The following is a 12,125-nucleotide window of genomic DNA, read 5'->3' as shown; positions in this document are numbered from 1 at the left end:
CTGGTGACTGGACACTTTCCTCTGTGATTCCTCCTAACCCACAGAGTATAAATTATCTGGTGCTCTGAATAGAGTCAGTTATTACATGAGACTTTAGTCTGCCTCATTTATCAGCTCCATTCTCCCAGGTCCCAGTGCATCTAGATTCCCTGCTTGAGGTTCTGCCTTGACTTTCCTCAGTAGCTGACTGTGACCTAGAATAAACCTTTTCCTCCACGAGTTGATTTTGGTCTTGGTGTTTTACCACAGCAATAAAAATGCTGAGAGAGCCAAGACAGACCCTATTGCTGAAGACACCACATATCTGAGTCATAAAACTGGGAAAAATCAATTAGGTGCAAGGGGCTATGAAAACTATCAGAGGGGAAAAGCTGTGAAGTCGGAAAGCTCCAGTAATGACTGGCCTGGGAAGGAGTGTCCACTGGCACAATAGAGGCAAGAGCATCATGAGTGTCACCAATCACTCTCCGATTATATTTAAGATCCACTCTAGAAGATGTCACCCATACCTGGCACTATAATCAGGCCATGAGCCTATGGCTAGACACAAAATAGACCCTATGGGAGAACCTGTTACTATTATTTGGCTAATTGGACGATTGAAACAACTCCTAATTACTTACTTATCACACCCATAGATCAGTCAATCTCTCAGCTCTCACCAGAGTAGTCTCTATTTGCAGCAGATGATGATTGACACTGAGGCTCACAGTTGGTCTGGCAGAGGCTGCAGAATGCTCAGCCCTGAATGGAGCATGTATCCTGCCTCCCTCCTCCCAAGGTTCAGGAAACACCTCAGAAAAGACGTGGAAAGTCTGTGAGGCAGAGGCAGTGAATGACTACAAGGGAACAGTGTCTTCCGCATACATGATGGCAGCAGCACCTAAGAACCCAGTGGTTGTGATGGCATACACAAGATCTATGCAAGCCCAGGCCAGGCTGGATTCCATTACAGAGAGGAAAGCTGATCACAAAGTCTACCCCTAAATGAGAAACTATCATTGCTAGTATCTGGGAGAGGGAGAGTCAGTTTTCTCTAAAACTGTAGCTCCTAGTACATCAACCATTCTCCAGATAAAGGCAACAATACATTAATAATCTCAGACAGTTTCAGTAGCCGTAAAATTACTAGAAGAAGCAAGATTTTGGGAAATAAATTTCCGGTAGGTAGTATTTTTAGGTTGTTTCCAGTTTCTGGCTATTATGAATAAAGCTGCAATAAACATAGTTGAGCAAGTGTCCACGAGGCGGGATGGAGTGCCCTTCGGGTATGTGCCCAGGAGTGGTATAGCTGGACCTTGATGTAGATCTATTCCCAATTTTCTGAGGAACCACCATATTGATTTCCACGGTGGTTGTACAAGTTTGCGCTCCCACCAGCAATGGAGAAGTGTTCTCCCTGCTCCACAACCTCAACAGCATAAACTGGCACTTTCCTTATTGATCTTAGCCATTGGAACAGGTGTAAGATGGACTCCCACAGTACTTTTGCATCTTCCTGAAGGCTGTGGATGTTTCTCAGCCATTTGTGACTCCTCTGTTGAGAATTCTCAGTTTAGATCTGTATCCCATTTTTAAATTTGATTATCTGGTTTTTTGATATCTAGTTTCTTGAGTTCCTTATATATTTTGTATATTAAACGTCTATCAGTTCTGGAGTTGATAAAGACTATTTTCCCATTCTGTAAACTGCTGTTATTTCTGATTGACAGTGTCATATGCTTTACAGAGCTCTCTGCTTCATGAGACCCCATTTATTAATTGTTGATTTTAGCACCCACACAATCAGTGATACTTTAGGAAGTTGTCTCCTGTGCTAACACATTCAAGGCTATTCCTCGCTTTCTATTCTTCAGGTTCAGTGTGTCTGGTTTTATATAAAGGTCTTTGATCCACTTAGACTTGAGTTTAGTACAGGATGCTAAATATGGATTTATTTGCATTCTTCTACATGCAGACATCCAAATGATGTTTACCCAACATCATTTGTTGAAGATACTTTTTCCCATTATATATCTCTGGCTTCTTCATAAAAAAAATCAGATGCCCACATGTGTTTGCATTTATATCTGTATCTTCAATTTGATTCCATTGATTGCCATGTCTGTTTTATGCAGATGTTATTACAATAGCTCTGTAGTATCACTTGAAATCAAGGATGGTGATACCTCCAGCAGTTCTTTTATTGTTCATGATTGTTTTAGTTATCTTAGGTTTTTTTGTTTTTCCATATGAAGTTGAGAATTGTCCTTTAAAGTTCTGTAAAGAATTATGTTGGAATTTTGGTGGAGATTTTGTTGAATCTGTTTTTAGCAAGACGGCCACTTTTACTATGTTAATCTTACCGATCCAGAATGTGGGAGATCTTTCCATCTTCTTATATCTTCTTCAATTTCTTTTGTCAAAGACTTGAAGTTTTTATCATACAGGTCTTTCACTTGCTTGGTTAGAGTTAATGTATATTATTTGTGGCTATTGTGAAGGGTATTTTTCCTGATTTCTTTCTCAACCTATTTATCATTTGCATATAGAAGGGCTAATAATTTTTTTTCTATTTAATCTTGTATCCAGTCATTTCACTGAAGGTGTTTATCAGCGAGAGGAGTTTTCTGGTCAAAGTTTGGGGGTTGTTTCTATATACCATCATATTATCTGTACATAGTGATACTTTGATTTCTTTTTTTCTAATTTGTATCCCCTTGATCTTTAATTTTCTTATTGCTCAAGCTAAAAATTCAAGTGCTATACTGAGTAGACATGAAGACAGCGTATAACCATGCCTTGTTCCTGAGTTTAGTGAAATTACTTTGAGTTTCTTTCCATTTAATTTGATTTTGGCTACAGGCTTGCTGTCAATTGCCTTTTGTTATGTTTAAGTATCTCTGATCTCTCCGGGACTTTTATCATGAATGGTGTTAGATTTTGTCAAAGGCTCTTTTGGCATCTAATGAGATGATCATGTTATTTGTTTGTTTGTTTGTTTTAGTTTACTTATATTGTGGTTTACATTGACTGATTTTTATAGGTGAACCTCTAAGATGAAGCCTGCTTGATAACGATGGATGATGTTTTTGTTGAGTTCGTGGATTGTTTGCAATTACTTTATCAAGATTTTTGCTTCTATGTTCATAAGAGAAATTGGTCTGTGAGTCTCTGTTTTTGTTGAGTCTTTATTTGGTTTGGGTATCAGGGTAACTGTGGCCACATAAAATGAATTTGGCAATGCTCCTTCTGTCGTTTATTTTGTGGAATAATTTGAGGCGTATTGGTATTACTCTTCTTTCAAAGTCTGGAAGAATTTTGCACTAAACCCACCTTCCCTGTGCTTTTGTGGTTTGGGAAAACTTTTTAAAACTTTTTATTGAATCTTTGTGAATTTCACATCATACACCCCAATTCCACTCATCACCCTGTCCCTTCGTATTTGCCCTCTGCCTTTACAACCTCTTCTCAAAAAGAAAAACAACAACAACACAAAAGAATATAATGAAAGAAGCTGTAGTTTTTCACAGTGTTTCACAATGTACCCTTTGTCCATATATCTTTCCCTGCAAATGTTCATTACAATGGGTCATTAGTTCGGCTTGAGGCCTCCAGCTTCTGCTACCCCATCATTACTTGATCCTCAATGGGGCTCCTCTTCTGTGGTTGCCCTGTGTCGTGGAGATCCTGAAGTTTGGATCAGCAGGACTGTCTCCTTCAAGCATTCCAACAGATCATAGATGGGGGAGATGTTGGGGTGGGCCAACTCAAAGCCTTGGATCTGGGCCTCGGAGGTAGCTGAGCTGGTCAGCCTGCCAGCTCTCCTGAGCCAGTGCTACCAGGGTGAGCTCTCTGCCACTAGTCTGTATAGCTCACCAAGTGCTGTGGCTGGCAAAGGGCAGGGCCATCTCTCCTGCCCTCATGTCCTCAGGCCAGTTCACCCACACCCTTGCTACCAGGGTAAGCTGTGCTCCAAAGGTGAGGAGCAGGGGCTTATGAGACTTTTGAACACTGCTTCCATTTCAAAGGAGAGGGGAAAGGACTCTACATAGTCAACAACAGGAACAAAAATCTACCAGAAAGATGTTTCAAATCTTAGTATCTATTCCCCAAACACAAGGACACCCACTTTTGTAAAAGAAACACTACTTCAGCCTGAATCACGTATTGACCCTTACACAGTGATAGTAGGAGATTTCAATACCCTAATCTCATCAATGGACAGGTTATTCGGGCAAAAAACTAAACATAGAAATGCTGGAGCTAACTGCTATTATAAACCAAATAAACCTAAAAGATATTTACAGAAGAGTCTACCCAAACACCAAAAAAAAGTACCTTCTTCTCACTTCACAGAACCTTCTCCACATACTCAGACACAAAGAAAGCCTCAGTAGATACAAGAAAATCAAAATAACTACCTGCATCCTACCTGAACACCATGGATTAAAGCTGGATCTCAACAATAAGAGAAACAACAAAAATCTTACAAACTCATGGAAACTGAATAACTCTCTACTGATTGAAAAATGGGTCAAGGAAGAAATAAAGAAAGAAATTAAAGACTTTCTAAAATTCACTGAAAATGAACACACAGCGTGCACAAACTTTTGAGCCACTATGAAAATGGTTCTAAAATAGTTAATTCACAGCACTAAATGCCTTCATAAATAAATTAGAGAGGTATCATACTAGCAACTTAAGAGCACATCTGAAAGGTTTTTTTTTTAATTTTTCTTATGTTTGTTTGCAAAAGATATTTTTAATGAAAGAAGTGTCCTTTAAAAATAGACATTTCAATATATTTGAAATTAAAAGAACAAGAATCAGAATGGCACAATATACTACAGTAAAACAGCAACACAGTATACTACTATTATAAAAAAGGAAGAAAATAATATCTATGTGTTTGCTTGCAAACCATAAAACAGTTCTTCAGAGAAACACGGAAAAGTATGATGTCAGAGACTCCTGAAAGTAGCAGCTTTGTGGAAGTGACAGGATAGGAAGGAGACTCCTCTCATCAGAGGCAATCAGTTGCCACAGGTGTTCAATGTCTCCTTCATCCCTTCCCTGGGAAGTGCCCTCAGATGGTCATGGGTCCATGAAGCAGTGATATGCTCTCAGTGCAGATGATACACAGAAGGAGCAGTAGGGCGGCTGCTTGCCTTGAAGAAGGGCATGTCACAAAGGGTGTCACAGCGGCAGAACCCCAGGAGACATAGGTTGCTCTGGGCTCCGACCTTTGGGTTTAGCGGCATCTCAGCTCTGCACTTCCCTCTGCTCACCCTGGTGTCCATGGGCCCCCCTTTGGTACAACTCCATTAGGCTCTCCTTATAAAACTCTCCATCCAAGCATCTGTTTACCTCCAGAAATATAACCTAAGATGATGCTCTCTTGACTCTTCTGAATGTTGAATGTTTCTGATGGGATCCATTCATCTAAACAAATTTCAGTAAGTCTTTACAATTTTTTATTACTTATATAAATATTTAAAACTTTACTACTGATGTTAACTATTAAAAACATAAAAACTATTCATACTTGTGGGGTACCATGTGATGTTGAAATACATGGATACATTGAGTATTATTTAAATCATGTTGATCATTGTCCCCTCAGCCATTTATGATTTTTGAATGGTAAAACATCCAAATTATTTTTCACTATGACAGTAAGACTCTCCTCTCATAATGTATTTCCTAATTCTATTTGTGCCTCTTCATGTTTAAAAAAATTTAATTTGGACATCATATCTTTCAGTCAGTATTTTTGAGCTTTAAATATGTTGATAATCTGTGCTGGGTATCTTGTAGGATGTACAAGGAAGAATGGAGTGGTATTATGGCCCTCAAGGTCATAAAATACCAATTTATAAAGATTTTTTCCCTCTAACAGTGTTTCTTTTTTATAATTCTTTTTTTATTTTTTATTTTTATTAATTACAGTTTATTCACTTTGTATCCCCCCTGTAGCTCCCTCCCTCCTTCCCTCCCAATCCCACCCTCCTTCCCCCTTCTCCACCTATGTCCCTCTCCAAGTCCACTGATAGGGGAGGTCCTCCTCTCCTTCCTTCTGATCCTAGTCTATCAGGAGTAGCTGCATTGTCTGTGGCCTGGTAAGGCTGCTCTCCACTCAGGGGAAGGTGATCAAAGAGCAGGCCATTCAGTTCATGTCAGAGACAGTCCCCGTTTTCCATTACTATGGGACTCACTTGGACACTGAACTACCATTGGCTACGTCTGTGCAAGGGTTCTAGGTTATCTCCGTGAATGGTCCTTGGTTGGAGTATCAGTCTCAGAAAAGACCCCTGTGCCCATTTGCAGGCAAATGGTGGGAACGGGAAAGATCACCCTAAGTGAGGTATCCCAGAAGCAGAAAGACACACAGGGTATATACTCACTCATAACTGGATATTAGATATATAATACAAGACACACATACTAAAATCTGTATACCTGAAGAAATTAATTAAGGATTACTCTGGCTATGATGATCAATCCCCATTCAGAAAGGCAAAGAGGATGGACACCACAAGAGGGAGAAAACAGAGAACAGGACAGGAGCCTACCACAGAGGGCCTCTGAAAGGCTCTACCCTACAGGGTTTCAAAACAGATGCTGAGACTTATAGCCAAATTTTGGGTGGAGTGCAGGGAATCTTATGAAAGAAGGGGGAGATAGTAAGACCTGGAGAGGACAGGAGCTCCACAAGGAGAGCAACAGAACCAATAAAGATTATTTTTTTTTAAATAAAGTGACTTTAAAGTACATAATATAGTGCCCAAACTGCAACAGCTTTCTTTCTTTCTTTCTTTCTTTCTTTCTTTCTTTCTTTCTTTCTTTCTTTCTTTCTTTCTTTCTTTCTTTTTTAAGTTTTGAAAGACATACCTTTCATACTAAAATAGAGGCAGGAAATGCAAGGCACTAAACTGACAGTCCTTGCTATCTTCTTCCTGAGGAAGAAGATTATTCTAGAGAAATGTGGTCAAGATGTATTGATTGAATACATACGAACAGAAGCTACTGTCCGCCAGTGACCAGGTAGTGGAAAAGAACTAGAACAGGATTCCAGAGATCAAGAGCAGTGATGTGGAGGAAGGAGAGAGCTGAGCATGTTTAGACATGAGCAAGAGCCCACCTGCCACACAGAGCACATGGAAGTGGAAAGATAGATTGGAAAGGGCACTCAATGCCAGGCTAATGAGTGTGGGGTTTGCTCCTCAGAAGCTGCCTAAGATTTATGAGCAGTGTACTAGCATGATGGAAGCAACATTTTACATCGACGACATTTTGGCAGCCAGCCAGATAGATCGGGGTCAGGAAGAGAGATAGGGAAGGCAGTCTGCTTCCAATTATGGGCTAAACACGAGCTGATGAGGGCGCCTAAAGGGTGCTGAAGAATGAAAGAAAGGTGCCCGAAACAGAAAAAAAACACACATTAGATAAATTTGTCATGTACAGTGGTGATGGACAAGTTCTTCAAAGATGGAACACACATTTGAGGCCGTGGTGGCCAGATAAGGAACAGCACCGTGAACAAAAACAGAACAGTGGCACAGCCCATTTATTTAGAATGAAGATCTGCCATCCTTTGGCAACATCCCACCCAGCACAAAAGAACAATGACTCTGAAACGTCAGAGTTTAAATCTAAGGCTCATAAGCAGACGACACATGGGGAGAATGAAGTGAGGGCTGAGCTGTCGTGATGAGAGTGGTAATGCTTTTGGGCTGGGCTCACATTTTCTTTCTTTCTTTTTTTTTTTTTTTTTTCGTTTGTGCACTATCGCCACCAGCCTCACCTTTGTTTTTTATTAATTATACTTTATTCACTTTGTATCCCCCCATAAGCCCCTCCCTCCTCCCCTCCCAATCCCACCTTCCCACCCCCTTCTTCACGAATGCCCCTCCCCAAGTCCACTGATAGGGGAGGTCCCCCTCTCCTTCCTTCTCTGATCTTAGTCTATCAAATCTCATCAGGAGTGGCTGTATTGTCATCTTCTGTGGCCTGGTAAGGCTGCTCCCCACTCAGGAGGAGGTGATCAAAGAGCAAGAAAATTATACAGACAGAAGAGAATGGATAGGCATTACATGAGTGCAGATTTGGGAGCCAGAGAAGAAAAGAGGGTGATTTTTAAAAAATGTAGGGATGGGAGGTTTGCTGTGTGAGACACTGCAAAAGTGATGTAGGGAATGAAAACTTGGTGATGTCAATAGATTGAGCTCTTGAGATGTTAGCACACCTTCTGCATAAGAGTTCAAAATGTGACAGGGATGGTTCAGGATGCTGCAGAACTGGGGGAAGGGGGGCAATACAAGAATCTAGCAAGAGGTTTGGACCTTGAGGTCAGATTGCCTAGGTTTCAATCTTAGGTTTCCTGGCTGTCTGTCCTTTACGATTCTCTTTTTCCTACCTTTAAAATTGTAGAAACTATCGCTAGCACAATATTTCCAACACAGTGTGAGTGAAGCTAAGGGTGATAAGCTTAAATTATTTAATTCAGGATAGGGTCCAGAGTAGCACTGAAATGTCCTCATTTACTGTTGCTGGTATTGCTGCTATTGGAATCATCCAGACACAGGTGCACCTATCTGGAGGTAACTGGGAGAGTGCCAAGGCAGGAGTAGAAGCAGCAGGTACCAGGAGGAGGAGGAAAAAGAGGAGAAGGAGGAGAAGGAGAAGTTAGTGGTGGTGGTGGGGGGGGTAGTGCTAGAGCTAGAAAGGACCAGAGTGTCTGAATGAAGCAGAGCTGACTGGGAGCTGAAAAGACCAAGTGAGTAATCAGTCTAACAAAGAAGAGCCAGATACCTCCTGAGATGAAAGAAAACGAGAGGAGTTGTCACATAAAGATGGCGTTTTGAGGAGTCCAGAGAAATCGCAAACAAACAGATACTTTCTTCCTTTAGGTAAAGGGAGCAATGAGGTCATTGGCCGCAAGTGAGAAAGGCTAAATAGGAAAACGGCCCCGAGCACTTTTGCAAACATTAGTAAAACCTGGTTTTGAACTGCCTTCTACTTTTTTTTTTCTTTTTTTGTAAAAGCCCACCATTGGTCCGAATAGACAGGAAAGAACAAAGAAGCGTTCAAAGCGACCCCGCATTGTGGTAGGATTGACCTGGTTTGACCCTGTAGTATGGACGAGGGAGCTGGCAGTGGAAGGCAGCCCTCCACCTGACCAGTCCATGTTCTCCTGCCAGGAGGCAAGCCAAGAAGAGCCACCCCAAGAGGCGGCCATGCTCCATCAAAGGCTGAAGTGAAGCGCACAAATACCTTTTCATCTGATGGTGTCAACAGTGATCTCACAGTCTGGAAAGCTGAATCTTCAAGGTCCTTTTAGATCTATGGTTTTAGAGACTGTTCCATGTTTGCTTATAATAGAATTAGATTCCAGGTGGTCTTCCAGGTTTTTAAATCCTTTGTGGAAACAGAAATTGGGAAGAAAAATAAAAAACAAACAAACAAACAAACAAAAAAAACCCCACCATCCTCTCAATAAAAGAAAAAATCATTTTAACAAAAGCTGCATCTACTGTGAACAAAGCCAACTAAATCTGGCAGGTTGGTCCTTTGTTTCCAAAATGGTGTTGGCCAGTTGGTGGGGAGCTTGCGTTCATTCTCAGCAATGGGCCTCGTAGTCAAATGTCACCCATATGTGCTTCCGTGGGCTTTGTGAGTTTTCTCTGCACAGGAGAGAGCTCATCCCGCACAGCTACAAGCCTTTTTGATCCTAAGAGAATATGAGGGCTTCCTATGCTGTAAACAAGCAAAAAGAAGGACCTGATGAAGATAAAATGCTATCTGCCATAGCTCGTTATTCTGAGCAGCGCTGAGGCTGCCTGCCCATTAGACTTGTTTCTGTTTTTGCCATCAATACTGCCCTGGAGATGGCTTATTTGTAAAAGGAGCAGGGTGTAGGATATGCATTCATTTGTAAAAGATGCCTCCACACACATTCTGGAGCTAAAACTGTGCTCCTGAACTTTACCTGTGACTAAATACGTTTTATTTCTTACAGCTGAGCCTCGTAATTGGTTTCTGCAGCCTCAGACACATCCAGAAAGGAAAATATGAGAAGCCTAGCTTTCCGAAATGGCTTTTACTGCAAATGGGAAAAGCCATCTCAGCTCCGAGCTGGCAGTTCCCAAGGTCAAATCTCAGAGAGCTGGCACCTGGGAACTCAAGTGAGGAGCAGGTGGCTTTGGAAAAACAAATGACCCTAAGGATGGGCAGAAAAGGAGGGCATCAACAAAGATGAGTAGTGAGTGGCTGTGGTCAGAAAAGAGGGATGACCAGAGCCTCCACAGACATTAGCCTCCCATCATAGTTCATGGCAGCACAGCGTGGTTTGTTTTCCTGGTTCTAATGCAATCAACGACGTCTGGAACTGCTTAGTAAACCATCAAATCATACAGCCCAGTCAATTCCAGACCCAGCCACCAGCGGAGGCTGGGGAAATCATTCTATTTCGTGAGATTCAGCTGTGAAAAGAGAATGTGGGCTCATCCAATGGATTGAATTGTTAAATTCATTCAGAAAAACAAAAAAAAGCTAAATATGCAGCAATTGATTTGGCCTTGAAAACACTGGTCCAGAGGTCTGACATCACCAGGAGATTTTGACTGGTTGCTGTGCCTCTGCTATGTTTGTAAACTTGACACTCAAACAAGCACTAGGACCCTAGACATGCGTCAGTGGATTTACAGGATCTGCAGGCTTCCCCTCTGGGCTAGATCCATAGTGCAATGTATGGACTTCTGTAGTTCTCAGTGCCCCCTCCTAAATGCTCATCTTTGCCTTTCTAAATGCTCAACATTTTTGGCTTTTCCCCTTCTAAAAAGGACTCCTTGTCGTGGACACCTATAAGACCCAATCCTTTGCAAGCTCTTTCTTAAATGAAGCTCACTTTATAAATCAATCCACACTATTTCAAGAGAGAAGGGCCAATGAAGGACTGCTTTCTTGCTGGTTGTTTTTTTTTTTTTTTTTTTGTATTTTTTGCATTTTTTTTTTTACAGCCTTCTAGTCATATACAGAAACAGGACTGGGGAGGAGGTGTTGGGAACGGTGGAGTTATTTGCAGGGCACCTTATAAAAGCATCGTAAAGACCATTAATCACTATTTATCTCTGAATTTCTCCATTTGTTTATTTGCCCTTCACAAACCATAGACTTACTGTGCTGTAAGCTGTTATAAATGATATCAGAGGGAAATTTTGTTTTTCTCATAGGCTCCTGGTCTTGAGGAAGAGCAAGTACATCTTTTCATGGTGTTTTTTGTTTGTTTGTTTTGTTTTGTTTTGTTTTTTAGATGTTGAAACTGTAGCTGAAATCAAGTCCAAAGAAGGAGATTCTTCAGGGAAGAGAATGGGAAGAGAAAGGGTTTCAGTGAGTTGATGAGGTTTAAATAGTTATTTTTTAAATGTCCTGGTAGCAAAAGCATGAATATAAGTTCAGTGAATGAAACTTGCAATCAGTCTGGAAGAAAAACATCACAATGGCCTTTGACCAACTGTGCTGAGGTCTCCCTCACTTTTCAAGAGAACCTTCAGACTAGAAGGCTCAGACTACCTAGAAACTTAGCTCCTGGGTAGCTCCCTGATGGGAAGAGCAAGGCTTTGCTGGCTTCTGGGAAGCAATGAGTAAGATTGTGAGGGTAGCCATGATGGGACTTGTGAGAGAGTCTTTTTTTTTTTTTTCTGAATAATGTGTACTCAGAAGCCCAGTACCAACCTAGACCCAAGCACGTCCCTCCTTCTTGCTCAGAAGGTTACAAATGAAAACTGATGATTAGACTCCACAGCAATAGTGAAGGGCACCCAGCACATGTGACTCAGGACTGTTCTGACAGTCAGAGAGGAGAGCTTCACGAATCAGAAGACCCTTTAAAGGGCCAGAAGAACTGAACTGATTTCTATCACCTTTCTATTTGCTTGGGCAGCAGCACTGGGAAGAGATTTACAAAATCAGCTCCCCCTGGCTTATCCTTTACTTACATTATTGGAAACAATACGCTTTTATCCACCTAAGCTTGATTTCTACAAATTATACTTGAGATTGTAAGGTGCTCAGTTAAGACTTTCAGAGACAGATTGACCTGATTCAAATCCCAACTCTATTGGTTACTGGTACATAGGATGTCA

The sequence above is a fragment of the Psammomys obesus genome, unplaced genomic scaffold (assembly GCF_907164565.1).
Source record: "Psammomys obesus unplaced genomic scaffold, mPsaObe1.curated_primary_1811, whole genome shotgun sequence".
Classification (NCBI taxonomy): Eukaryota; Metazoa; Chordata; class Mammalia; order Rodentia; family Muridae; genus Psammomys; species Psammomys obesus.
This window is presented reverse-complemented; position numbering follows the sequence as displayed.